At 41.1% G+C, this 23399-nt stretch overlaps 44 non-coding genes and 4 pseudogenes across 44 annotated transcripts; all 48 read left to right on the top strand.

Annotated features, from left to right (window-relative positions):
• The first annotated feature begins 23 nt into the window (after positions 1 to 23).
• Positions 24 to 142, top strand: LOC141357543 (5S ribosomal RNA). The gene has a single exon (XR_012364030.1). It is a non-coding gene; the product is annotated as a 5S ribosomal RNA (ribosomal RNA).
• A 129-nt stretch (positions 143 to 271) lies between these two features.
• LOC141357257 (5S ribosomal RNA) lies at positions 272 to 390 on the top strand. The gene has a single exon (XR_012363739.1). It is a non-coding gene; the product is annotated as a 5S ribosomal RNA (ribosomal RNA).
• Positions 391 to 531: 141 nt separating this feature from the next.
• LOC141357245 (5S ribosomal RNA) lies at positions 532 to 650 on the top strand. The gene has a single exon (XR_012363728.1). It is a non-coding gene; the product is annotated as a 5S ribosomal RNA (ribosomal RNA).
• Positions 651 to 791: 141 nt separating this feature from the next.
• On the top strand, positions 792 to 910 carry LOC141354020 (5S ribosomal RNA; annotated as a pseudogene).
• A 129-nt stretch (positions 911 to 1039) lies between these two features.
• LOC141356983 (5S ribosomal RNA) lies at positions 1040 to 1158 on the top strand. Its single transcript, XR_012363455.1, has one exon. It is a non-coding gene; the product is annotated as a 5S ribosomal RNA (ribosomal RNA).
• Positions 1159 to 1299: 141 nt separating this feature from the next.
• LOC141357233 (5S ribosomal RNA) lies at positions 1300 to 1418 on the top strand. Its single transcript, XR_012363717.1, has one exon. It is a non-coding gene; the product is annotated as a 5S ribosomal RNA (ribosomal RNA).
• A 141-nt stretch (positions 1419 to 1559) lies between these two features.
• Positions 1560 to 1678, top strand: LOC141357206 (5S ribosomal RNA). The gene has a single exon (XR_012363689.1). It is a non-coding gene; the product is annotated as a 5S ribosomal RNA (ribosomal RNA).
• A 141-nt stretch (positions 1679 to 1819) lies between these two features.
• LOC141357775 (5S ribosomal RNA) lies at positions 1820 to 1938 on the top strand. The gene has a single exon (XR_012364262.1). It is a non-coding gene; the product is annotated as a 5S ribosomal RNA (ribosomal RNA).
• Positions 1939 to 2079: 141 nt separating this feature from the next.
• On the top strand, positions 2080 to 2198 carry LOC129417006 (5S ribosomal RNA). The gene has a single exon (XR_012363706.1). It is a non-coding gene; the product is annotated as a 5S ribosomal RNA (ribosomal RNA).
• Positions 2199 to 2339: 141 nt separating this feature from the next.
• Positions 2340 to 2458, top strand: LOC129415780 (5S ribosomal RNA). Its single transcript, XR_008634998.2, has one exon. It is a non-coding gene; the product is annotated as a 5S ribosomal RNA (ribosomal RNA).
• A 141-nt stretch (positions 2459 to 2599) lies between these two features.
• Positions 2600 to 2718, top strand: LOC129417523 (5S ribosomal RNA). Its single transcript, XR_012364491.1, has one exon. It is a non-coding gene; the product is annotated as a 5S ribosomal RNA (ribosomal RNA).
• Positions 2719 to 2858: 140 nt separating this feature from the next.
• On the top strand, positions 2859 to 2977 carry LOC129412943 (5S ribosomal RNA). The gene has a single exon (XR_008633846.2). It is a non-coding gene; the product is annotated as a 5S ribosomal RNA (ribosomal RNA).
• Positions 2978 to 3118: 141 nt separating this feature from the next.
• On the top strand, positions 3119 to 3237 carry LOC129416191 (5S ribosomal RNA). The gene has a single exon (XR_008635200.2). It is a non-coding gene; the product is annotated as a 5S ribosomal RNA (ribosomal RNA).
• A 141-nt stretch (positions 3238 to 3378) lies between these two features.
• On the top strand, positions 3379 to 3497 carry LOC129412821 (5S ribosomal RNA; annotated as a pseudogene).
• Positions 3498 to 3626: 129 nt separating this feature from the next.
• LOC129415774 (5S ribosomal RNA) lies at positions 3627 to 3745 on the top strand. The gene has a single exon (XR_008634997.2). It is a non-coding gene; the product is annotated as a 5S ribosomal RNA (ribosomal RNA).
• A 140-nt stretch (positions 3746 to 3885) lies between these two features.
• Positions 3886 to 4004, top strand: LOC129416088 (5S ribosomal RNA). Its single transcript, XR_008635163.2, has one exon. It is a non-coding gene; the product is annotated as a 5S ribosomal RNA (ribosomal RNA).
• A 141-nt stretch (positions 4005 to 4145) lies between these two features.
• Positions 4146 to 4264, top strand: LOC129416130 (5S ribosomal RNA). Its single transcript, XR_008635178.2, has one exon. It is a non-coding gene; the product is annotated as a 5S ribosomal RNA (ribosomal RNA).
• A 141-nt stretch (positions 4265 to 4405) lies between these two features.
• Positions 4406 to 4524, top strand: LOC141357177 (5S ribosomal RNA). The gene has a single exon (XR_012363659.1). It is a non-coding gene; the product is annotated as a 5S ribosomal RNA (ribosomal RNA).
• A 140-nt stretch (positions 4525 to 4664) lies between these two features.
• On the top strand, positions 4665 to 4783 carry LOC141357164 (5S ribosomal RNA). Its single transcript, XR_012363646.1, has one exon. It is a non-coding gene; the product is annotated as a 5S ribosomal RNA (ribosomal RNA).
• Positions 4784 to 4924: 141 nt separating this feature from the next.
• LOC141357152 (5S ribosomal RNA) lies at positions 4925 to 5043 on the top strand. Its single transcript, XR_012363634.1, has one exon. It is a non-coding gene; the product is annotated as a 5S ribosomal RNA (ribosomal RNA).
• A 141-nt stretch (positions 5044 to 5184) lies between these two features.
• On the top strand, positions 5185 to 5303 carry LOC141357542 (5S ribosomal RNA). Its single transcript, XR_012364029.1, has one exon. It is a non-coding gene; the product is annotated as a 5S ribosomal RNA (ribosomal RNA).
• Positions 5304 to 5432: 129 nt separating this feature from the next.
• LOC141357141 (5S ribosomal RNA) lies at positions 5433 to 5551 on the top strand. The gene has a single exon (XR_012363622.1). It is a non-coding gene; the product is annotated as a 5S ribosomal RNA (ribosomal RNA).
• Positions 5552 to 5692: 141 nt separating this feature from the next.
• On the top strand, positions 5693 to 5811 carry LOC141357779 (5S ribosomal RNA). Its single transcript, XR_012364266.1, has one exon. It is a non-coding gene; the product is annotated as a 5S ribosomal RNA (ribosomal RNA).
• Positions 5812 to 5952: 141 nt separating this feature from the next.
• LOC141357129 (5S ribosomal RNA) lies at positions 5953 to 6071 on the top strand. Its single transcript, XR_012363610.1, has one exon. It is a non-coding gene; the product is annotated as a 5S ribosomal RNA (ribosomal RNA).
• A 5926-nt stretch (positions 6072 to 11997) lies between these two features.
• Positions 11998 to 12116, top strand: LOC141358002 (5S ribosomal RNA). The gene has a single exon (XR_012364490.1). It is a non-coding gene; the product is annotated as a 5S ribosomal RNA (ribosomal RNA).
• A 141-nt stretch (positions 12117 to 12257) lies between these two features.
• LOC141357121 (5S ribosomal RNA) lies at positions 12258 to 12376 on the top strand. Its single transcript, XR_012363600.1, has one exon. It is a non-coding gene; the product is annotated as a 5S ribosomal RNA (ribosomal RNA).
• A 141-nt stretch (positions 12377 to 12517) lies between these two features.
• LOC141357109 (5S ribosomal RNA) lies at positions 12518 to 12636 on the top strand. The gene has a single exon (XR_012363587.1). It is a non-coding gene; the product is annotated as a 5S ribosomal RNA (ribosomal RNA).
• Positions 12637 to 12776: 140 nt separating this feature from the next.
• On the top strand, positions 12777 to 12895 carry LOC141358001 (5S ribosomal RNA). Its single transcript, XR_012364489.1, has one exon. It is a non-coding gene; the product is annotated as a 5S ribosomal RNA (ribosomal RNA).
• A 141-nt stretch (positions 12896 to 13036) lies between these two features.
• On the top strand, positions 13037 to 13155 carry LOC141357541 (5S ribosomal RNA). The gene has a single exon (XR_012364028.1). It is a non-coding gene; the product is annotated as a 5S ribosomal RNA (ribosomal RNA).
• Positions 13156 to 13284: 129 nt separating this feature from the next.
• Positions 13285 to 13403, top strand: LOC141353641 (5S ribosomal RNA). The gene has a single exon (XR_012360738.1). It is a non-coding gene; the product is annotated as a 5S ribosomal RNA (ribosomal RNA).
• Positions 13404 to 16208: 2805 nt separating this feature from the next.
• On the top strand, positions 16209 to 16327 carry LOC141357778 (5S ribosomal RNA). The gene has a single exon (XR_012364265.1). It is a non-coding gene; the product is annotated as a 5S ribosomal RNA (ribosomal RNA).
• A 141-nt stretch (positions 16328 to 16468) lies between these two features.
• On the top strand, positions 16469 to 16587 carry LOC141357098 (5S ribosomal RNA). Its single transcript, XR_012363575.1, has one exon. It is a non-coding gene; the product is annotated as a 5S ribosomal RNA (ribosomal RNA).
• A 140-nt stretch (positions 16588 to 16727) lies between these two features.
• Positions 16728 to 16846, top strand: LOC129416653 (5S ribosomal RNA; annotated as a pseudogene).
• Positions 16847 to 16987: 141 nt separating this feature from the next.
• Positions 16988 to 17106, top strand: LOC141357540 (5S ribosomal RNA). The gene has a single exon (XR_012364027.1). It is a non-coding gene; the product is annotated as a 5S ribosomal RNA (ribosomal RNA).
• Positions 17107 to 17235: 129 nt separating this feature from the next.
• Positions 17236 to 17354, top strand: LOC141357539 (5S ribosomal RNA). Its single transcript, XR_012364026.1, has one exon. It is a non-coding gene; the product is annotated as a 5S ribosomal RNA (ribosomal RNA).
• A 129-nt stretch (positions 17355 to 17483) lies between these two features.
• Positions 17484 to 17602, top strand: LOC141357088 (5S ribosomal RNA). The gene has a single exon (XR_012363564.1). It is a non-coding gene; the product is annotated as a 5S ribosomal RNA (ribosomal RNA).
• A 141-nt stretch (positions 17603 to 17743) lies between these two features.
• LOC141358000 (5S ribosomal RNA) lies at positions 17744 to 17862 on the top strand. The gene has a single exon (XR_012364488.1). It is a non-coding gene; the product is annotated as a 5S ribosomal RNA (ribosomal RNA).
• Positions 17863 to 18003: 141 nt separating this feature from the next.
• On the top strand, positions 18004 to 18122 carry LOC141357538 (5S ribosomal RNA). The gene has a single exon (XR_012364025.1). It is a non-coding gene; the product is annotated as a 5S ribosomal RNA (ribosomal RNA).
• Positions 18123 to 18251: 129 nt separating this feature from the next.
• Positions 18252 to 18370, top strand: LOC129415535 (5S ribosomal RNA). The gene has a single exon (XR_008634880.2). It is a non-coding gene; the product is annotated as a 5S ribosomal RNA (ribosomal RNA).
• Positions 18371 to 21184: 2814 nt separating this feature from the next.
• Positions 21185 to 21303, top strand: LOC129416569 (5S ribosomal RNA). The gene has a single exon (XR_008635447.2). It is a non-coding gene; the product is annotated as a 5S ribosomal RNA (ribosomal RNA).
• A 141-nt stretch (positions 21304 to 21444) lies between these two features.
• On the top strand, positions 21445 to 21563 carry LOC129417578 (5S ribosomal RNA). The gene has a single exon (XR_012363555.1). It is a non-coding gene; the product is annotated as a 5S ribosomal RNA (ribosomal RNA).
• Positions 21564 to 21703: 140 nt separating this feature from the next.
• On the top strand, positions 21704 to 21822 carry LOC141358170 (5S ribosomal RNA). Its single transcript, XR_012364658.1, has one exon. It is a non-coding gene; the product is annotated as a 5S ribosomal RNA (ribosomal RNA).
• A 141-nt stretch (positions 21823 to 21963) lies between these two features.
• On the top strand, positions 21964 to 22082 carry LOC129415543 (5S ribosomal RNA). Its single transcript, XR_008634889.2, has one exon. It is a non-coding gene; the product is annotated as a 5S ribosomal RNA (ribosomal RNA).
• A 129-nt stretch (positions 22083 to 22211) lies between these two features.
• On the top strand, positions 22212 to 22330 carry LOC129416300 (5S ribosomal RNA). Its single transcript, XR_008635254.2, has one exon. It is a non-coding gene; the product is annotated as a 5S ribosomal RNA (ribosomal RNA).
• Positions 22331 to 22459: 129 nt separating this feature from the next.
• LOC129418723 (5S ribosomal RNA) lies at positions 22460 to 22578 on the top strand. The gene has a single exon (XR_008636220.2). It is a non-coding gene; the product is annotated as a 5S ribosomal RNA (ribosomal RNA).
• A 141-nt stretch (positions 22579 to 22719) lies between these two features.
• LOC129416876 (5S ribosomal RNA) lies at positions 22720 to 22838 on the top strand. The gene has a single exon (XR_008635608.2). It is a non-coding gene; the product is annotated as a 5S ribosomal RNA (ribosomal RNA).
• A 140-nt stretch (positions 22839 to 22978) lies between these two features.
• On the top strand, positions 22979 to 23098 carry LOC129415589 (5S ribosomal RNA; annotated as a pseudogene).
• Positions 23099 to 23215: 117 nt separating this feature from the next.
• LOC141357868 (5S ribosomal RNA) lies at positions 23216 to 23334 on the top strand. The gene has a single exon (XR_012364357.1). It is a non-coding gene; the product is annotated as a 5S ribosomal RNA (ribosomal RNA).
• Positions 23335 to 23399: the final 65 nt, after the last annotated feature.

Here is a 23399-nt window from a genome sequence, read left to right as displayed (position 1 = left end):
GCTCTCGAATCGAGTCAGCGCTCGCTTACGGCCACACCACCCTGAGCACGCCCGCTCTCGTCTGATCTCGGAAGCCAAGCAGGGTCGGGCCTGTTTAGTACTTGGATGGGAGACCGCCTGGGAATACCAGGTGCTGTAAGCATTTAATTAATTATTTAATTATTTATTCATATAATTTTTTTCCAGAAATGCATCCTTTCTGTAAGCGTTCGCCGATGGCATGGCGTTGCCACATTAGTCTTGAAGTGGCTCTCGAATCGAGTCAGCGCTCGCTTACGGCCACACCACCCTGAGCACGCCCGCTCTCGTCTGATCTCGGAAGCCAAGCAGGGTCGGGCCTGGTTAGTACTTGGATGGGAGACCGCCTGGGAATACCAGGTGCTGTAAGCATTTAATTCTTTATTTAATTAATTATTTAATTATTTATTCATATAATTTTTTTCCAGAAATGCATCCTTTCTGTAAGAGTTCGCCGATGGCATGGCGTTGCCACATTAGTCTTGAAGTGGCTCTCGAATCGAGTCACCGCTCGCTTACGGCCACACCACCCTGAGCACGCCCGCTCTCGTCTGATCTCGGAAGCCAAGCAGGGTCGGGCCTGGTTAGTACTTGGATGGGAGACCGCCTGGGAATACCAGGTGCTGTAAGCATTTAATTCTTTATTTAATTAATTATTTAATTATTTATTCATATAATTTTTTTCCAGAAATGCATCCTTTCTGTAAGCGTTCGCCGATGGCATGGCGTTGCCACATTAGTCTTGAAGTGGCTCTCGAATCGAGTCAGCGCTCGCTTACGGCCACACCACCCTGAGCACGCCCGCTCTCGTCTGATCTCGGAAAGCAAGCAGGGTCGGGCCTGTTTAGTACTTGGATGGGAGACCGCCTGGGAATACCAGGTGCTGTAAGCATTTAATTAATTATTTAATTATTTATTCATATAATTTTTTTCCAGAAATGCATCCTTTCTGTAAGCATTCGCCGATGGCATGGCGTTGCCACATTAGTCTTGAAGTGGCTCTCGAATCGAGTCAGCGCTCGCTTACGGCCACACCACCCTGAGCACGCCCGCTCTCGTCTGATCTCGGAAGCCAAGCAGGGTCGGGCCTGGTTAGTACTTGGATGGGAGACCGCCTGGGAATTCCAGGTGCTGTAAGCATTTAATTCTTTATTTAATTAATTATTTAATTATTTATTCATATAATTTTTTTCCAGAAATGCATCCTTTCTGTAAGCGTTCGCCGATGGCATGGCGTTGCCACATTAGTCTTGAAGTGGCTCTCGAATCGAGTCAGCGCTCGCTTACGGCCACACCACCCTGAGCACGCCCGCTCTCGTCTGATCTCGGAAGCCAAGCAGGGTCGGGCCTGGTTAGTACTTGGATGGGAGACCGCCTGGGAATACCAGGTGCTGTAAGCATTTAATTCTTTATTTAATTAATTATTTAATTATTTATTCATATAATTTTTTTCCAGAAATGCATCCTTTCTGTAAGCGTTCGCCGATGGCATGGCGTTGCCACATTAGTCTTGAAGTGGCTCTCGAATCGAGTCAGCGCTCGCTTACGGCCACACCACCCTGAGCACGCCCGCTCTCGTCTGACCTCGGAAGCCAAGCAGGGTCGGGCCTGGTTAGTACTTGGATGGGAGACCGCCTGGGAATACCAGGTGCTGTAAGCATTTAATTCTTTATATAATTAATTATTTAATTATTTATTCATATAATTTTTTTCCAGAAATGCATCCTTTCTGTAAGCGTTCGCCGATGGCATGGCGTTGCCACATTAGTCTTGAAGTGGCTCTCGAATCGAGTCAGCGCTCGCTTACGGCCACACCACCCTGAGCACGCCCGCTCTCGTCTGATCTCGGAAGCCAAGCAGGGTTGGGCCTGGTTAGTACTTGGATGGGAGACCGCCTGGGAATACCAGGTGCTGTAAGCATTTAATTCTTTATTTAATTAATTATTTAATTATTTATTCATATAATTTTTTTCCAGAAATGCATCCTTTCTGTAAGCGTTCGCCGATGGCATGGCGTTGCCACATTAGTCTTGAAGTGGCTCTCGAATCGAGTCAGCGCTCGCTTACGGCCACACCACCCTGAGCACGCCCGCTCTCGTCTGATCTCGGAAGCCAAGCAGGGTCGGGCCTGGTTAGTACTTGGATGGGAGACCGCCTGGGAATACCAGGTGCTGTAAGCATTTAATTCTTTATTTAATTAATTATTTAATTATTTATTCATATAATTTTTTTCCAGAAATGCATCCTTTCTGTAAGCGTTCGCCGATGGCATGGCGTTGCCACATTAGTCTTGAAGTGGCTCTCGAATCGAGTCAGCGCTCGCTTACGGCCACACCACCCTGAGCACGCCCGCTCTCGTCTGATCTCGGAAGCCAAGCAGGGTCGGGCCTGGTTAGTACTTGGATGGGAGACCGCCTGGGAATACCAGGTGCTGTAAGCATTTAATTCTTTATTTAATTAATTATTTAATTATTTATTCATATAATTTTTTTCCAGAAATGCATCCTTTCTGTAAGCGTTCGCCGATGGCATGGCGTTGCCACATTAGTCTTGAAGTGGCTCTCGAATCGAGTCAGCGCTCGCTTACGGCCACACCACCCTGAGCACGCCCGCTCTCGTCTGATCTCGGAAGCCAAGCAGGGTCGGGCCTGGTTAGTACTTGGACGGGAGACCGCCTGGGAATACCAGGTGCTGTAAGCATTTAATTCTTTATTTAATTAATTATTTAATTATTTATTCATATAATTTTTTCCAGAAATGCATCCTTTCTGTAAGCGTTCGCCGATGGCATGGCGTTGCCACATTAGTCTTGAAGTGGCTCTCGAATCGAGTCAGCGCTCGCTTACGGCCACACCACCCTGAGCACGCCCGCTCTCGTCTGATCTCGGAAGCCAAGCAGGGTCGGGCCTGGTTAGTACTTGGACGGGAGACCGCCTGGGAATACCAGGTGCTGTAAGCATTTAATTCTTTATTTAATTAATTATTTAATTATTTATTCATATAATTTTTTTCCAGAAATGCATCCTTTCTGTAAAAGTTCGCCGATGGCATGGCGTTGCCACATTAGTCTTGAAGTGGCTCTCGAATCGAGTCACCGCTCGCTTACGGCCACACCACCCTGAGCACGCCCGCTCTCGTCTGATCTCGGAAGCCAAGCAGGGTCGGGCCTGGTTAGTACTTGGATGGGAGACCGCCTGGGAATACCAGGTGCTGTAAGCATTTAATTCTTTATTTAATTAATTATTTAATTATTTATTCATATAATTTTTTTCCAGAAATGCATCCTTTCTGTAAGCGTTCGCCGATGGCATGGCGTTGCCACATTAGTCTTGAAGTGGCTCTCGAATCGAGTCAGCGCTCGCTTACGGCCACACCACCCTGAGCACGCCCGCTCTCGTCTGATCTCGGAAAGCAAGCAGGGTCGGGCCTGTTTAGTACTTGGATGGGAGACCGCCTGGGAATACCAGGTGCTGTAAGCATTTAATTAATTATTTAATTATTTATTCATATAATTTTTTTCCAGAAATGCATCCTTTCTGTAAGCATTCGCCGATGGCATGGCGTTGCCACATTAGTCTTGAAGTGGCTCTCGAATCGAGTCAGCGCTCGCTTACGGCCACACCACCCTGAGCACGCCCGCTCTCGTCTGATCTCGGAAGCCAAGCAGGGTCGGGCCTGGTTAGTACTTGGATGGGAGACCGCCTGGGAATACCAGGTGCTGTAAGCATTTAATTCTTTATTTAATTAATTATTTAATTATTTATTCATATAATTTTTTCCAGAAATGCATCCTTTCTGTAAGCGTTCGCCGATGGCATGGCGTTGCCACATTAGTCTTGAAGAGGCTCTAGAATCGAGTCAGCGCTCGCTTACGGCCACACCACCCTGAGCACGCCCGCTCTCGTCTGATCTCGGATGCCAAGCAGGGTCGGGCCTGGTTAGTACTTGAATGGGAGACCGCCTGGGAATACCAGGTGCTGTAAGCATTTAATTCTTTATTTAATTAATTATTTAATTATTTATTCATATAATTTTTTTCCAGAAATGCATCCTTTCTGTAAGCGTTCGCCGATGGCATGGCGTTGCCACATTAGTCTTGAAGTGGCTCTCGAATCGAGTCAGCGCTCGCTTACGGCCACACCACCCTGAGCACGCCCGCTCTCGTCTGATCTCGGAAGCCAAGCAGGGTCGGGCCTGGTTAGTACTTGGATGGGAGACCGCCTGGGAATACCAGGTGCTGTAAGCATTTAATTCTTTATTTAATTAATTATTTAATTATTTATTCATATAATTTTTTTCCAGAAATGCATCCTTTCTGTAAGCGTTCGCCGATGGCATGGCGTTGCCACATTAGTCTTGAAGTGGCTCTCGAATCGAGTCAGCGCTCGCTTACGGCCACACCACCCTGAGCACGCCCGCTCTCGTCTGATCTCGGAAGCCAAGCAGGGTCGGGCCTGGTTAGTACTTGGATGGGAGACCGCCTGGGAATACCAGGTGCTGTAAGCATTTAATTCTTTATTTAATTAATTATTTAATTATTTATTCATATAATTTTTTCCAGAAATGCATCCTTTCTGTAAGCGTTCGCCGATGGCATGGCGTTGCCACATTAGTCTTGAAGTGGCTCTCGAATCGAGTCAGCGCTCGCTTACGGCCACACCACCCTGAGCACGCCCGCTCTCGTCTGATCTCGGAAGCCAAGCAGGGTCGGGCCTGGTTAGTACTTGGATGGGAGACCGCCTGGGAATACCAGGTGCTGTAAGCATTTAATTCTTTATTTAATTAATTATTTAATTATTTATTCATATAATTTTTTTCCAGAAATGCATCCTTTCTGTAAGCGTTCGCCGATGGCATGGCGTTGCCACATTAGTCTTGAAGTGGCTCTCGAATCGAGTCAGCGCTCGCTTACGGCCACACCACCCTGAGCACGCCCGCTCTCGTCTGATCTCGGAAGCCAAGCAGGGTCGGGCCTGGTTAGTACTTGGATGGGAGACCGCCTGGGAATACCAGGTGCTGTAAGCATTTAATTCTTTATTTAATTAATTATTTAATTATTTATTCATATAATTTTTTTCCAGAAATGCATCCTTTCTGTAAGCGTTCGCCGATGGCATGGCGTTGCCACATTAGTCTTGAAGTGGCTCTCGAATCGAGTCAGCGCTCGCTTACGGCCACACCACCCTGAGCACGCCCGCTCTCGTCTGATCTCGGAAGCCAAGCAGGGTCGGGCCTGTTTAGTACTTGGATGGGAGACCGCCTGGGAATACCAGGTGCTGTAAGCATTTAATTAATTATTTAATTATTTATTCATATAATTTTTTTCCAGAAATGCATCCTTTCTGTAAGCGTTCGCCGATGGCATGGCGTTGCCACATTAGTCTTGAAGTGGCTCTCGAATCGAGTCAGTGCTCGCTTACGGCCACACCACCCTGAGCACGCCCGCTCTCGTCTGATCTCGGAAGCCAAGCAGGGTCGGGCCTGGTTAGTACTTGGATGGGAGACCGCCTGGGAATACCAGGTGCTGTAAGCATTTAATTCTTTATTTAATTAATTATTTAATTATTTATTCATATAATTTTTTTCCAGAAATGCATCCTTTCTGTAAGCGTTCGCCGATGGCATGGCGTTGCCACATTAGTCTTGAAGTGGCTCTCGAATCGAGTCAGCGCTCGCTTACGGCCACACCACCCTGAGCACGCCCGCTCTCGTCTGATCTCGGAAGCCAAGCAGGGTCGGGCCTGGTTAGTACTTGTATGGGAGACCGCCTGGGAATACCAGGTGCTGTAAGCATTTAATTCTTTATTTAATTAATTATTTAATTATTTATTCATATAATTTTTTTCCAGAAATGCATCCTTTCTGTAAGCGTTCGCCGATGGCATGGCGTTGCCACATTAGTCTTGAAGTGGCTCTCGAATCGAGTCAGCGCTCGCTTACGGCCACACCACCCTGAGCACGCCCGCTCTCGTCTGATCTCGGAAGCCAAGCAGGGTCGGGCCTGGTTAGTACTTGGATGGGAGACCGCCTGGGAATACCAGGTGCTGTAAGCATTTAATTCTTTATTTAATTAATTATTTAATTATTTATTCATATAATTTTTTCCAGAAATGCATCCTTTCTGTAAGCGTTCGCCGATGGCATGGCGTTGCCACATTAGTCTTGAAGTGGCTCTCGAATCGAGTCAGCGCTCGCTTACGGCCACACCACCCTGAGCACGCCCGCTAGTTGGTACGTTCCAGGAAGTGAGTTGGCTGCAGTTTGGTGAGGAAGGCTCACCACATTTTTTGTAGTTATTTTGTTTATTTTATCACTTTATTTAGAAAGTCTTTTATTTTATACAAAGTATTTTTTCATTATTCCTCCCAGCAGCTATCGCTGCTTGGGGGGGTATAAATTTATTTTTGGTACTTGTGCCTTTCTTTTTATTCAAACACAATTGTTGGACAGACTAATGGCATCGAAAATGGATATGGATGAGGAAACACGCTTGATGATCGAAAAGGGAAAGGACAAAGAAATACGAAAAGGGAACGACATGGACAAGGAACAAAGTAGAAAGAAACCGGTGAAGGATTATTTAAAAGAAGCAACAGTAACTGTGGAGACATCTAATGTGAATGCCAGAGCGGAGGATATAATTACAGCTGTAACAGAGATAATTGGAGTGGGGAAAATTTTAGCGGTAAGGCCTAAACAAAACAAAGAATACGAAGTGACTTTAGAACATGTGGACGACGTCGATTTATTAATGGATGGACTAGGCATCAAAGGCATGATTTGTGAGGTAAAGAAACTAATAAACAAACACTGCGTAGTCTCGTTTATGCACTTGCCCGCTTACATAAGTGATCACAAAATTTTAGAAAAACTTGAAGGGTGGGGAGTTATCCCCATTTCGGCTATTAAAAGACGCCTTTATCCGGGCACCATTATCGAGGATGGGACAAGGTTTGTTAAAACAATGTTCCCAAAGGAGGTTACCTCTCTCCCCTACAGTACTAAGTTTGATACGGCTGAAGGGCTTCAATATTTTCGGGTGATGCACAGCCATCAGGTTAAAACCTGTCGGCTGTGCATGTGCCCAGATCATATAATGAAAGATTGCCCTGCTTTCAAGTGCTATATATGTGACGAGAGGGGACATTTTGGGAGAGATTGCACTGCGGTAAGGTGTACGGATTGCAAAAAGGCTCTAAACAAATGTGAATGTTGGTTTGAAAATGATGAAGAGCATTGTGCTGGCGAGCAAGTGCATGGGCGAGAAAACGTAATAGATCCAGAGGCTCTCTCTACAAAAGAGATAAGAATCGATGGAACTGCTGAATATAATGACAATGTTGAACAAATGGAGGATCAACACAAACTTTTACATCAAAAGCCAGACATTGATGTGGGAACTGTTACTGATAAGACTGTGGAAAGTATGATGGAAATATTGGACAAAGAGGAAGAAGGGAGGGAAAGACAGAGGATGGAACTTAAAGAGCCAGAGGAACAATTTTCACAAGAGAGTTTGCGTGAGTTGTTGGATGCACCAACCACTATAGATGGAGGACTGGATGGAGATGAGAGCTCTAACAGTGATAAAGAAGAATATGCTGGATTATCAGTGAAAACCTACAAAAGAAGAAGACAACTAAAGGTAAAGCCAAACTTAAAAGGAATAAGGAGAAAAACTCTTTTGAAAAACAGATATGAATGCTTAGAAGATATAGAGGACATGGACTAAAGAGAGAATTATGGTTCATTTAATGCTTTCACTTCCTTTTTATATACTTTTTATTTATTTTTATTTCTCTCATATGGTTTTAAATCTGGTCACCTTTAATGCCAGAGGACTCTTAAACTTTAACAAATTTGAAAAAGTGAAAGAGATGTTTAAAAATGAGGATGTGATTTTGTTGCAAGAAACAAATTGGAGAGAAACACATATATGTGAAATTAGGAAGAGGTGGAATGGGGATATCTTTTACAACAATCAAGACAAGAGCTATGGCAGAGGGGTGGCCTTTTTAATAAGGAAAAACAAGAACATTGTTTGTAAAGTGGTATATAAAGATAATGGCGGGAAGTGTTTAGCCATTGAGATGGAATATGAAGAAAACAAAATAATTGTGATAAATGTACATGCACCTAATGAGGAGAAGGAAAAGAAACAGTTTTTTTATAATTTAAGGACGGTTTTACTCAAGTACAAAATGGCCATTTTGATGGGGGATTTTAATACAGTTTTAAGCAATATAGATATGGTGGATGGTATGGTTTTTAAAACTGATACAGGAAGGAAAGAATTGAAATCAATAATGGAAACTTACAAACTAATTGATGTGTGGAGAGAAAGGAACGGGAAAAGAAAACAATTTTCTAGAAGACAAATGGTTGGGGGTTTTATATGTCAAAGCAGAATTGATTTTACTTTATGCACAAGAAACCTAGAAGGATTTATTGACAAGATAAGATATGAGGGAACTAGTTTAAGTGATCACAAATCAATGTTTATGCAAATTGATTGGAGTAAGCGTAAGAGAGGTCCAGGGGTTTGGGCTTTAAATGTGGAGATTTTAAAAGAGGAAAGTTATGTACAAGATATAAAGGAGCTCATAGAAAATGAAAAGCATAATGCAATGTATATGGAAGACAAAAGATTGTGGTGGGAAAATGTCAAGTACTTAGTGAAAATTCACACAATAAAGATATGCCGATTGATAGAGAAATGCAAAAGGTATAGGGGTAAAGAAATAAGAGAGAATTTAGAAAAGGAGTTAAATCGGAATGAGAAGGATATAATGAAAATAAAAGATCTAGAAGATCAACTTAAAGAATTAGAAGACAAGAAGTATGAAGGTGCAAGGTTGAGAAGTAAAGCGCAATATGTAATTGAAGGAGAAAAGTGTACAAAGTTTTTTTTCGATCTTGAAAGAAGGAAAGGAAATGCGGAAACAATAAAAGTAGTTAAAAAGAAGAATGGAGAAGAAGTTGAAAGGAATGAAGATATTTTGAGAGAAATTAAAATATATTATGAGGAATTATTTACAACAGATGGAGTGCAAGATGAAGGGGGAGAGTTGCTTAAGTTAATAAAAACAAAAGTTGGAAAGGAAAGGAAAAAAGATTGCAATAAAAATATAAGTACAGAAGAAATTGAAAGAGCTATAGGTGAACTGAATAAGAAGAAGAGTCCAGGAATAGATGGTTTGGGAAGTGAATTTTATATAGTTTTTAAGGAGGTTTTAATAGGTATTTTAAAGGAAGTGTATGATGAGATATTTGAGAAAGGAAAGATGAACTTGAGAATGGGTATGGGATTAATGAAGGTGATATATAAGAAAAAGGGAGATAAGGCAGACTTAAAGAACTATAGACCGTTAACAATGTTAAATACAGACCTGAAAATTCTATCAAAGATTCTAGCCAATAGACTAAAAGAAGTGATGCCAAGCATCATTGAAAGTAATCAATCATATGGCATAAAAGGGAGGGATATAGCTGATACTACAATAAGCATAAAAGATACTATAAGATATATGGAGGAGGAAAATATAGAAGGCTATGTGATAAGCTTGGATTTTGAAAAAGCATTTGACAGAGTGGAGCATGAATTTTTATTTAGAGTCTTAAAAAGCTTTGATTTTGGTGATAATTTTATCAAATGGATTAAGATTTTATATAAAGGGGCTGTAACACGGGTTAAATGTAATGGGTTTTTAACACAATGCTTTAAGCTTACCAGATCTATTCGACAAGGATGTCCATTATCTGCCCTTTTATATTCCTTGGTTGCTGAGCCACTGGGGCTGGCAATAAAGCAAGCAGGGAATGTCACAGGAGTTAATATTAAAGGAAGTGATGAAGGGGTGAAGATGTTCCAATATGCTGACGACACTACGCTAATTGTGAAAGATATTCAAAGTGTGCAAGCAGCGATGGGAATAGTTCAGAAATTTTGTAAGGTATCAGGAGGGAAAATAAATGAAGAGAAAACTGTGTACATGAGATTTGGGGAAATTCAAGAATTAACAAGTTCTTTTACTTTTAAAGAAACTCAAGAAACGAAGATTTTAGGAATTTTAATGGGGCATGATAATAAACAAACAAATAATACCATGTGGGAAGGCATTATAGGGGGAATTGAAAGAAGATTGAACCAGTGGAAATTAAGAACGTTATGTCTGAAAGGTAAAGTTTTAATCCTTAATATCTTAATGGTATCTAAATTATGGTATGCATTATATGTGTCAAGTATGCCTCTATGGGCAGAGCAAAGACTAAAAAGGTTTTTCTTGGATTATTTATGGGAAGGAAAGCCTCCGAGAATTGCCTATGATACTATAATAGGAGCAGTAGAGAATGGAGGTTTAGGTTTGATTGATGTTGCAGAAAGAAAGAAAAGTTTGAGAGTTAAAATTGTGAAAAAGTTTTTGGATGAAGGCATTGTTACGACATGGAAAAGTACGATGTTGTATTTTTTAAACAAATGTGGGAGTTTTAACTTGGGTAAAAATATTTTATGGATGAAAACGAAGAATTGGATGGTACAAGGTCTACCTGACTTTTATAAAGAAATGTTAAGTGCTTGGGGGAATTTTCTGAAGTATGTGCAGTATACTCCTAAAGGGAGAGAAAACATTTTAAACCAACCTCTGTTTCTAAATAAGAATATTGTACACCAAGGGAAAGAAATGTTTTTTAAGAAATGGTGGGATGTGGGGATCATGAAGGTGAGAGATATTTTATATGAGTTTAAAGAGGGGTTTTTACCTGTTCAGTACATTGTGGACACAATGGATGAAGCAAAAGAAGATTACACTAGACAAGAAATCCAGAAAAATTATAATATTATAAAGGAAGCTATACCAAGGGACTGGATTAATAACATTGAAAGTATGGAGCAGGGGAATCAAGAAATTGATGTATGTGTAAAGTCGGAGGAGAGAAAATACGTTTTTCAAGAATGTTCTGTTAAAATTTTGTACCAGATTTTAAGAGATGGTGTTTTTAAGAAACCCAAGGTAAATGAGTATTGGTTACATAAATACAAAGACCTAAAAGAAGGTCAGTTATGGGATAATATGAGAGGCAAAATGGTTGAAATTAAATTAGGGAATTTGGAGTACCTGATCCGACACAAAGCAATTTTTATAGATACATTGTTGTACAAAATTGGAAAAGAGCAAAGTTCAATATGTAAAGTTTGTAAAGAAGAAGATGAAGGTTTCTTACATTTGTTTTTATATTGTAAAAAACTGGACAGTCTCAATGCAAAATGTAAAAGACTTTTTGAACGTTTGAAAGATGAAAAATGTGAAAAGGACATAGACTGGAATAAAGTGATGATGTTGGGTGATCACAAAAATAGTAAAGTAATAAATCTACTGGTGATGCTTAGGAAAAGAGCAATATGGGAAAGAAGAGTGGTAGCCAAAAGAGAGAAGAGAGTCATAGATGTAGATATGATCTTTAAAATGAAAGTGGAAAACTATCTGAAATGCCTGTTTTTTTATTTTAAGAATCAAAACAAACTGATTGAATATTATGATGTTTTTAACCATGATGTGTGTGAAGTGTTTGAAGATTTTCACTGGACATTGCCGAATGGCAATGAAGCTTTTGACATGTAATTATTTATTTATAATATTTTGTGGGTAAATGTTTTAATGTGTTTTTTGTGTAAATGTGTTGTAAATTGAATAGAAACTTTAATAAAAAAAAAAAAAGCAAAAAAAAAAAAAAAAAAAATAAGCACGCCCGCTCTCGTCTGATCTCGGAAGCCAAGCAGGGTCGGGCCTGGTTAGTACTTGGATGGGAGACCGCCTGGGAATACCAGGTGCTGTAAGCATTTAATTCTTTATTTAATTAATTATTTAATTATTTATTCATATAATTTTTTCCAGAAATGCATCCTTTCTGTAAGCGTTCGCCGATGGCATGGCGTTGCCACATTAGTCTTGAAGTGGCTCTCGAATCGAGTCAGCGCTCGCTTACGGCCACACCACCCTGAGCACGCCCGCTCTCGTCTGATCTCGGAAGCCAAGCAGGGTCGGGCCTGGTTAGTACTTGGACGGGAGACCGCCTGGGAATACCAGGTGCTGTAAGCATTTAATTCTTTATTTAATTAATTATTTAATTATTTATTCATATAATTTTTTTCCAGAAATGCATCCTTTCTGTAAGCGTTCGCCGATGGCATGGCGTTGCCACATTAGTCTTGAAGTGGCTCTCGAATCGAGTCAGCGCTCGCTTACGGCCACACCACCCTGAGCACGCCCGCTCTCGTCTGATCTCGGAAGCCAAGCAGGGTCGGGCCTGGTTAGTACTTGGATGGGAGACCGCCTGGGAATACCAGGTGCTGTAAGCATTTAATTCTTTATTTAATTAATTATTTAATTATTTATTCATATAATTTTTTTCCAGAAATGCATCCTTTCTGTAAGCGTTCGCCGATGGCATGGCGTTGCCACATTAGTCTTGAAGTGGCTCTCGAATCGATTAAGCGCTCGCTTACGGCCACACCACCCTGAGCACGCCCGCTCTCGTCTGATCTCGGAAGCCAAGCAGGGTCGGGCCTGGTTAGTACTTGGATGGGAGACCGCCTGGGAATACCAGGTGCTGTAAGCATTTAATTCTTTATTTAATTAATTATTTAATTATTTATTCATATAATTTTTTCCAGAAATGCATCCTTTCTGTAAGCGTTCGCCGATGGCATGGCGTTGCCACATTAGTCTTGAAGTGGCTCTCGAATCGAGTCAGCGCTCGCTTACGGCCACACCACCCTGAGCACGCCCGCTCTCGTCTGATCTCGGAAGCCAAGCAGGGTCGGGCCTGGTTAGTACTTGGACGGGAGACCGCCTGGGAATACCAGGTGCTGTAAGCATTTAATTCTTTATTTAATTAATTATTTAATTATTTATTCATATAATTTTTTTCCAGAAATGCATCCTTTCTGTAAGCGTTCGCCGATGGCATGGCGTTGCCACATTAGTCTTGAAGTGGCTCTCGAATCGAGTCAGCGCTCGCTTACGGCCACACCACCCTGAGCACGCCCGCTCTCGTCTGATCTCGGAAGCCAAGCAGGGTCGGGCCTGTTTAGTACTTGGATGGGAGACCGCCTGGGAATACCAGGTGCTGTAAGCATTTAATTAATTATTTAATTATTTATTCATATAATTTTTTTCCAGAAATGCATCCTTTCTGTAAGCATTCGCCGATGGCATGGCGTTGCCACATTAGTCTTGAAGTGGCTCTCGAATCGAGTCAGCGCTCGCTTACGGCCACACCACCCTGAGCACGCCCGCTCTCGTCTGATCTCGGATGCCAAGCAGGGTCGGGCCTGTTTAGTACTTGGATGGGAGACCGCCTGGGAATACCAGGTGCTGTAAGCATTTAATTAATTATTCTAAAGGAAGTGTATGATGATATCTTTATGAAGGGACAAATGAATTTAAGAATGGGTATGGGATTAATGAAAATAATATACAAGAAGAAAGGAGATAAAACGGATTTAAAAAACTATAGACCTCTGACAATGTTGAACACCGATTTAAAAATTCTATCTAAAATCTTAGCCAACAGACTCAAGGAGGTGATGCCAAAAATAATTAAGACAAATCAAGCATACAGCATGAAAGGAAGAGATATAGCGGATACGACAATAAGCGTGAAAGATATGATAAGTTACATTAAGGGGAAAAATTTGGAAGGTTATATTATAAGTCTTGATTTTGAGAAAGCCTTCGACAGAGTAGAGCATAATTTTTTATTTGGGATTTTAAAGAGTTTTGGCTTTGGGGAAAATTTTATTAAATGGATCAATATCTTATACAAAGGAGTGGTGACTAGGATTAAGTGTAATGGCTTTTTAACAAAATGTTTTAAGCTCACAAGATCAGTAAGGCAAGGATGCCCCCTTTCAGCACTTTTATATTCCTTGGTGGCAGAGCCTCTGGGTTTAGCAATGAGACGAGAGATGAACATAAGAAGTATTAACATTGAAGGAAGTAGATGCGAGAACAATATCTTCCAATATGCAGACGACACAACTTTAATAGTGAGAGATTTGGAGAGTGTTAAAGTGGCAATGGATGTAGTTCAGAATTTTTGCAGTAAATCAGGAGGGAAATTAAATGAGGACAAAACAATGTACATGAGATTTGGCGGCGCCCCTGTTTTAACAGATGTTTTTACTTTCAAAGAAGTTAAGGAAATGAAAATTTTAGGAGTTTTAATGGGGGGAGATCACAAGAGAACAAATGACATAATGTGGGAAGGAATTTTAGGAGATATTGAAAGAAGGTTGAACTGGTGGAAATTGAGAACTCTGTGCCTAAAAGGCAAGGTTTTAATTCTAAATGTTTTAATGGTTTCAAAGATTTGGTATGTTTTATATGTTGAATGTATGCCATTGTGGGCAGAGAAGAGATTGAAGAAATGTTTTACTGTGTTTTTATGGGAGGGGAAACCACCGAGAATTGCGTATGATACGCTCATAGGCACAGCCGAGAAAGGAGGCTTGGGTCTAATTGATGTAGCGCAAAGAAAGAAATCGCTAAGAGTAAAACTTGTGAGGAAGTTTTTGGATATAAATACTGAAACTGTTTGGAAAAAAACAATGATGTATTTTTTTAACAAATGTGGGAATGCAAATCTGGGGGAAAGTATTTTATGGATGAAAACAAAAAACTGGATGTGTAAAGATTTGCCAGACTTTTATAAAGAACTGTTGAGCGCATGGGGAGAATTTTTAAAAAATGTGCATTATAACCCAAAAGGAAGAGAAGACATGTTAAATCAACCATTGTTTTTAAACCAGAACATTGTGAATGAAGGAAAAGAGTTGTTTTTTAACAAATGGTGGGAGGTGGGAATTACAAGAGTGAGAGATGTTTTGTATGAGTTCAAAGAAGGTTTTTTACCAGTTCAATATGTTGTTGACACCATGGAAGAAGCTAAGGAGGACTATACCAGAAAAGAGATTACAAATAAGTACTGTATGATCAAAAATGCAATACCGCAAAACTGGATAGAGAGAATTGAAAGCAGGGAATCGGGGAAACCGGAGAAGGATGTGTATGTAAGCTTTGAAGGGGAAATACATGTTTTTAAGGAATGTACTGTCAAAATGTTTTATGGTGTTTTTAGAGATGGGGTTTTTAAGAAACCTAATGTAAATGATTATTGGCTGCAGAAATATGAGGACTTGAAAGAAGATAATGTATGGAGTAACATGAAAGGAAGACTTGTGGAAACAAAACTAGGGAACCTGGAATTTTTAATCAGACATAAAGTAATTTTTACAGATGTGATTTTATATAAGATTAGAATGGAGCAGAGCTCCATATGCAAAGTATGTAATGACGAGGATGAAGGTTTCCTGCACATGTTTTTACATTGCAAAGGATTGGAACATTTTCTAGCAAAACACAAACGACTGTTTGAACTTTTGAAGGGAGAGCAATTTGAAAATGAAGTAGACTGGAATAAAACAATAATGTTGGGTGAACACAAAAAGTGTAAAAATCATCAAGTAATCAATCTACTTGTTATGCTTATGAAGGGGGCAATATGGGAGAGGAGGGTGGTGGCAAAAAGAGAGAAAACGGTAATGGATATAGAAAGGACGTTTAAACGAAAAGTGGAAAATTACCTAAAATGTTTGTACTATTATTTTAAGATTTTGGATAAGCTCAATGACTTTTACAATGTTTTAACTGATGATGTGTGTAAGATACTTGAAGATTTTAACTGGATAATGCCTGATGATCATGGTTGAGTCAAAATGATTTTAAAGCTGTCTGCTGATTATATATTCCTAGTGTGTCTTTATACCTTTCGATTTTATTTTTTATTTTTTATATATATATGGGTTTTGTTGTGTGAAGCTTGTGGAATTATGTTAATCTTGTTAAATGAATTGTAAATTTTAAAGTTAATTCAATAAAAAAAAAAAAAAGCACGCCCGCTCTCGTCTGATCTCGGAAGCCAAGCAGGGTCGGGCCTGGTTAGTACTTGGATGGGAGACCGCCTGGGAATACCAGGTGCTGTAAGCATTTAATTCTTTATTTAATTAATTATTTAATTATTTATTCATATAATTTTTTTCCAGAAATGCATCCTTTCTGTAAGCGTTCGCCGATGGCATGGCGTTGCCACATTAGTCTTGAAGTGGCTCTCGAATCGAGTCAGCGCTCGCTTACGGCCACACCACCCTGAGCACGCCCGCTCTCGTCTGATCTCGGAAGCCAAGCAGGGTCGGGCCTGGTTAGTACTTGTATGGGAGACCGCCTGGGAATACCAGGTGCTGTAAGCATTTAATTCTTTATTTAATTAATTATTTAATTATTTATTCATATAATTTTTTTCCAGAAATGCATCCTTTCTGTAAGCGTTCGCCGATGGCATGGCGTTGCCACATTAGTCTTGAAGTGGCTCTCGAATCGAGTCAGCGCTCGCTTACGGCCACACCACCCTGAGCACGCCCGCTCTCGTCTGATCTCGGAAGCCAAGCAGGGTCGGGCCTGGTTAGTACTTGGATGGGAGACCGCCTGGGAATACCAGGTGCTGTAAGCATTTAATTCTTTATTTAATTAATTATTTAATTATTTATTCATATAATTTTTTCCAGAAATGCATCCTTTCTGTAAGCGTTCGCCGATGGCATGGCGTTGCCACATTAGTCTTGAAGTGGCTCTCGAATCGAGTCAGCGCTCGCTTACGGCCACACCACCCTAAGCACGCCCGCTCTCGTCTGATCTCGGAAGCCAAGCAGGGTCGGGCCTGTTTAGTACTTGGATGGGAGACCGCCTGGGAATACCAGGTGCTGTAAGCATTTAATTCTTTATTTAATTAATTATTTAATTATTTATTCATATAATTTTTTTCCAGAAATGCATCCTTTCTGTAAGCGTTCGCCGATGGCATGGCGTTGCCACATTAGTCTTGAAGTGGCTCTCGAATCGAGTCAGCGCTCGCTTACGGCCACACCACCCTGAGCACGCCCGCTCTCGTCTGATCTCGGAAGCCAAGCAGGGTCGGGCCTGTTTAGTACTTGGATGGGAGACCGCCTGGGAATACCAGGTGCTGTAAGCATTTAATTAATTATTTAATTATTTATTCATATAATTTTTTTCCAGAAATGCATCCTTTCTGTAAGCGTTCGCCGATGGCATGGCGTTGCCACATTAGTCTTGAAGTGGCTCTCGAATCGAGTCAGCGCTCGCTTACGGCCACACCACCCTGAGCACGCCCGCTCTCGTCTGATCTCGGAAGCCAAGCAGGGTCGGGCCTGTTTAGTACTTGGATGGGAGACCGCCTGGGAATACCAGGTGCTGTAAGCATTTAATTAATTATTTAATTATTTATTCATATAATTTTTTTCCAGAAATGCATCCTTTCTGTAAGCGTTCGCCGATGGCATGGCGTTGCCACATTAGTCTTGAAGTGGCTCTCGAATCGAGTCAGTGCTCGCTTACGGCCACACCACCCTGAGCACGCCCGCTCTCGTCTGATCTCGGAAGCCAAGCAGGGTCGGGCCTGGTTAGTACTTGGATGGGAGACCGCCTGGGAATACCAGGTGCTGTAAGCATTTAATTCTTTATTTAATTAATTATTTAATTATTTATTCATATAATTTTTTTCCAGAAATGCATCCTTTCTGTAAGCGTTCGCCGATGGCATGGCGTTGCCACATTAGTCTTGAAGTGGCTCTCGAATCGAGTCAGCGCTCGCTTACGGCCACACCACCCTGAGCACGCCCGCTCTCGTCTGATCTCGGAAGCCAAGCAGGGTCGGGCCTGGTTAGTACTTGGACGGGAGACCGCCTGGGAATACCAGGTGCTGTAAGCATTTAATTCTTTATTTAATTAATTATTTAATTATTTATTCATATAATTTTTTTCCAGAAATGCATCCTTTCTGTAAGCGTTCGCCGATGGCATGGCGTTGCCACATTAGTCTTGAAGTGGCTCTCGAATCGAGTCAGCGCTCGCTTACGGCCACACCACCCTGAGCACGCCCGCTCTCGTCTGATCTCGGAAGCCAAGCAGGGTCGGGCCTGTTTAGTACTTGGATGGGAGACCGCCTGGGAATACCAGGTGCTGTAAGCATTTAATTAATTATTTAATTATTTATTCATATAATTTTTTTCCAGAAATGCATCCTTTCTGTAAGCATTCGCCGATGGCATGGCGTTGCCACATTAGTCTTGAAGTGGCTCTCGAATCGAGTCAGCGCTCGCTTACGGCCACACCACCCTGAGCACGCCCGCTCTCGTCTGATCTCGGATGCCAAGCAGGGTCGGGCCTGTTTAGTACTTGGATGGGAGACCGCCTGGGAATACCAGGTGCTGTAAGCATTTAATTAATTATTCTAAAGGAAGTGTATGATGATATCTTTATGAAGGGACAAATGAATTTAAGAATGGGTATGGGATTAATGAAAATAATATACAAGAAGAAAGGAGATAAAACGGATTTAAAAAACTATAGACCTCTGACAATGTTGAACACCGATTTAAAAATTCTATCTAAAATCTTAGCCAACAGACTCAAGGAGGTGATGCCAAAAATAATTAAGACAAATCAAGCATACAGCATGAAAGGAAGAGATATAGCGGATACGACAATAAGCGTGAAAGATATGATAAGTTACATTAAGGGGAAAAATTTGGAAGGTTATATTATAAGTCTTGATTTTGAGAAAGCCTTCGACAGAGTAGAGCATAATTTTTTATTTGGGATTTTAAAGAGTTTTGGCTTTGGGGAAAATTTTATTAAATGGATCAATATCTTATACAAAGGAGTGGTGACTAGGATTAAGTGTAATGGCTTTTTAACAAAATGTTTTAAGCTCACAAGATCAGTAAGGCAAGGATGCCCCCTTTCAGCACTTTTATATTCCTTGGTGGCAGAGCCTCTGGGTTTAGCAATGAGACGAGAGATGAACATAAGAAGTATTAACATTGAAGGAAGTAGATGCGAGAACAATATCTTCCAATATGCAGACGACACAACTTTAATAGTGAGAGATTTGGAGAGTGTTAAAGTGGCAATGGATGTAGTTCAGAATTTTTGCAGTAAATCAGGAGGGAAATTAAATGAGGACAAAACAATGTACATGAGATTTGGCGGCGCCCCTGTTTTAACAGATGTTTTTACTTTCAAAGAAGTTAAGGAAATGAAAATTTTAGGAGTTTTAATGGGGGGAGATCACAAGAGAACAAATGACATAATGTGGGAAGGAATTTTAGGAGATATTGAAAGAAGGTTGAACTGGTGGAAATTGAGAACTCTGTGCCTAAAAGGCAAGGTTTTAATTCTAAATGTTTTAATGGTTTCAAAGATTTGGTATGTTTTATATGTTGAATGTATGCCATTGTGGGCAGAGAAGAGATTGAAGAAATGTTTTACTGTGTTTTTATGGGAGGGGAAACCACCGAGAATTGCGTATGATACGCTCATAGGCACAGCCGAGAAAGGAGGCTTGGGTCTAATTGATGTAGCGCAAAGAAAGAAATCGCTAAGAGTAAAACTTGTGAGGAAGTTTTTGGATATAAATACTGAAACTGTTTGGAAAAAAACAATGATGTATTTTTTTAACAAATGTGGGAATGCAAATCTGGGGGAAAGTATTTTATGGATGAAAACAAAAAACTGGATGTGTAAAGATTTGCCAGACTTTTATAAAGAACTGTTGAGCGCATGGGGAGAATTTTTAAAAAATGTGCATTATAACCCAAAAGGAAGAGAAGACATGTTAAATCAACCATTGTTTTTAAACCAGAACATTGTGAATGAAGGAAAAGAGTTGTTTTTTAACAAATGGTGGGAGGTGGGAATTACAAGAGTGAGAGATGTTTTGTATGAGTTCAAAGAAGGTTTTTTACCAGTTCAATATGTTGTTGACACCATGGAAGAAGCTAAGGAGGACTATACCAGAAAAGAGATTACAAATAAGTACTGTATGATCAAAAATGCAATACCGCAAAACTGGATAGAGAGAATTGAAAGCAGGGAATCGGGGAAACCGGAGAAGGATGTGTATGTAAGCTTTGAAGGGGAAATACATGTTTTTAAGGAATGTACTGTCAAAATGTTTTATGGTGTTTTTAGAGATGGGGTTTTTAAGAAACCTAATGTAAATGATTATTGGCTGCAGAAATATGAGGACTTGAAAGAAGATAATGTATGGAGTAACATGAAAGGAAGACTTGTGGAAACAAAACTAGGGAACCTGGAATTTTTAATCAGACATAAAGTAATTTTTACAGATGTGATTTTATATAAGATTAGAATGGAGCAGAGCTCCATATGCAAAGTATGTAATGACGAGGATGAAGGTTTCCTGCACATGTTTTTACATTGCAAAGGATTGGAACATTTTCTAGCAAAACACAAACGACTGTTTGAACTTTTGAAGGGAGAGCAATTTGAAAATGAAGTAGACTGGAATAAAACAATAATGTTGGGTGAACACAAAAAGTGTAAAAATCATCAAGTAATCAATCTACTTGTTATGCTTATGAAGGGGGCAATATGGGAGAGGAGGGTGGTGGCAAAAAGAGAGAAAACGGTAATGGATATAGAAAGGACGTTTAAACGAAAAGTGGAAAATTACCTAAAATGTTTGTACTATTATTTTAAGATTTTGGATAAGCTCAATGACTTTTACAATGTTTTAACTGATGATGTGTGTAAGATACTTGAAGATTTTAACTGGATAATGCCTGATGATCATGGTTGAGTCAAAATGATTTTAAAGCTGTCTGCTGATTATATATTCCTAGTGTGTCTTTATACCTTTCGATTTTATTTTTTATTTTTTATATATATATGGGTTTTGTTGTGTGAAGCTTGTGGAATTATGTTAATCTTGTTAAATGAATTGTAAATTTTAAAGTTAATTCAATAAAAAAAAAAAAAAAAAAAAAAAGCACGCCCGCTCTCGTCTGATCTCGGAAGCCAAGCAGGGTCGGGCCTGGTTAGTACTTGGATGGGAGACCGCCTGGGAATACCAGGTGCTGTAAGCATTTAATTCTTTATTTAATTAATTATTTAATTATTTATTCATATAATTTTTTTCCAGAAATGCATCCTTTCTGTAAGCGTTCGCCGATGGCATGGCGTTGCCACATTAGTCTTGAAGTGGCTCTCGAATCGAGTCAGCGCTCGCTTACGGCCACACCACCCTGAGCACGCCCGCTCTCGTCTGATCTCGGAAGCCAAGCAGGGTCGGGCCTGGTTAGTACTTGTATGGGAGACCGCCTGGGAATACCAGGTGCTGTAAGCATTTAATTCTTTATTTAATTAATTATTTAATTATTTATTCATATAATTTTTTTCCAGAAATGCATCCTTTCTGTAAGCGTTCGCCGATGGCATGGCGTTGCCACATTAGTCTTGAAGTGGCTCTCGAATCGAGTCAGCGCTCGCTTACGGCCACACCACCCTGAGCACGCCCGCTCTCGTCTGATCTCGGAAGCCAAGCAGGGTCGGGCCTGGTTAGTACTTGGATGGGAGACCGCCTGGGAATACCAGGTGCTGTAAGCATTTAATTCTTTATTTAATTAATTATTTAATTATTTATTCATATAATTTTTTCCAGAAATGCATCCTTTCTGTAAGCGTTCGCCGATGGCATGGCGTTGCCACATTAGTCTTGAAGTGGCTCTCGAATCGAGTCAGCGCTCGCTTACGGCCACACCACCCTAAGCACGCCCGCTCTCGTCTGATCTCGGAAGCCAAGCAGGGTCGGGCCTGGTTAGTACTTGGATGGGAGACCGCCTGGGAATACCAGGTGCTGTAAGCATTTAATTCTTTATTTAATTAATTATTTAATTATTTATTCATATAATTTTTTTCCAGAAATGCATCCTTTCTGTAAGCGTTCGCCGATGGCATGGCGTTGCCACATTAGTCTTGAAGTGGCTCTCGAATCGAGTCAGCGCTCGCTTACGGCCACACCACCCTGAGCACGCCCGCTCTCGTCTGATCTCGGAAGCCAAGCAGGGTCGGGCCTGTTTAGTACTTGGATGGGAGACCGCCTGGGAATACCAGGTGCTGTAAGCATTTAATTAATTATTTAATTATTTATTCATATAATTTTTTTCCAGAAATGCATCCTTTCTGTAAGCGTTCGCCGATGGCATGGCGTTGCCACATTAGTCTTGAAGTGGCTCTCGAATCGAGTCAGCGCTCGCTTACGGCCACACCACCCTGAGCACGCCCGCTCTCGTCTGATCTCGGAAGCCAAGCAGGGTCGGGCCTGTTTAGTACTTGGATGGGAGACCGCCTGGGAATACCAGGTGCTGTAAGCATTTAATTAATTATTTAATTATTTATTCATATAATTTTTTTCCAGAAATGCATCCTTTCTGTAAGCGTTCGCCGATGGCATGGCGTTGCCACATTAGTCTTGAAGTGGCTCTCGAATCGAGTCAGTGCTCGCTTACGGCCACACCACCCTGAGCACGCCCGCTCTCGTCTGATCTCGGAAGCCAAGCAGGGTCGGGCCTGGTTAGTACTTGGATGGGAGACCGCCTGGGAATACCAGGTGCTGTAAGCATTTAATTCTTTATTTAATTAATTATTTAATTATTTATTCATATAATTTTTTTCCAGAAATGCATCCTTTCTGTAAGCGTTCGCCGATGGCATGGCGTTGCCACATTAGTCTTGAAGTGGCTCTCGAATCGAGTCAGCGCTCGCTTACGGCCACACCACCCTGAGCACGCCCGCTCTCGTCTGATCTCGGAAGCCAAGCAGGGTCGGGCCTGGTTAGTACTTGGATGGGAGACCGCCTGGGAATACCAGGTGCTGTAAGCATTTAATTCTTTATTTAATTAATTATTTAATTATTTATTCATATAATTTTTTCCAGAAATGCATCCTTTCTGTAAGCGTTCGCCGATGGCATGGCGTTGCCACATTAGTCTTGAAGTGGCTCTCGAATCGAGTCAGCGCTCGCTTACGGCCACACCACCCTGAGCACGCCCGCTCTCGTCTGATCTCGGAAGCCAAGCAGGGTCGGGCCTGTTTAGTACTTGGACGGGGAGACCGCCTGGGAATACCAGGTGCTGTAAGCATTTAATTATTTATTCATATAATTTTTTTCCAGAAATGCATCCTTTCTGTAAGCGTTCGCCGATGGCATGGCGTTGCCACATTAGTCTTGAAGTGGCTCTCGAATCGAGTCAGCGCTCGCTTACGGCCACACCACCCTGAGCACGCCCGCTCTCGTCTGATCTCGGAAGCCAAGCAGGGTCGGGCCTGGTTAGTACTTGGATGGAAGACCGCCTGGGAATACCAGGTGCTGTAAGCATTTAATTCTTTATTTAATTAATTATTTAATTATTTATTCATATAATTTTTTCCAGAAATGCATCC

The sequence above is a fragment of the Misgurnus anguillicaudatus genome, chromosome 21 (assembly GCF_027580225.2).
Source record: "Misgurnus anguillicaudatus chromosome 21, ASM2758022v2, whole genome shotgun sequence".
Lineage (NCBI taxonomy): Eukaryota > Metazoa > Chordata > Actinopteri > Cypriniformes > Cobitidae > Misgurnus > Misgurnus anguillicaudatus.
Note: the sequence above shows the minus strand (reverse complement) of the source record. Positions and strands in the feature narration are given on the sequence as shown.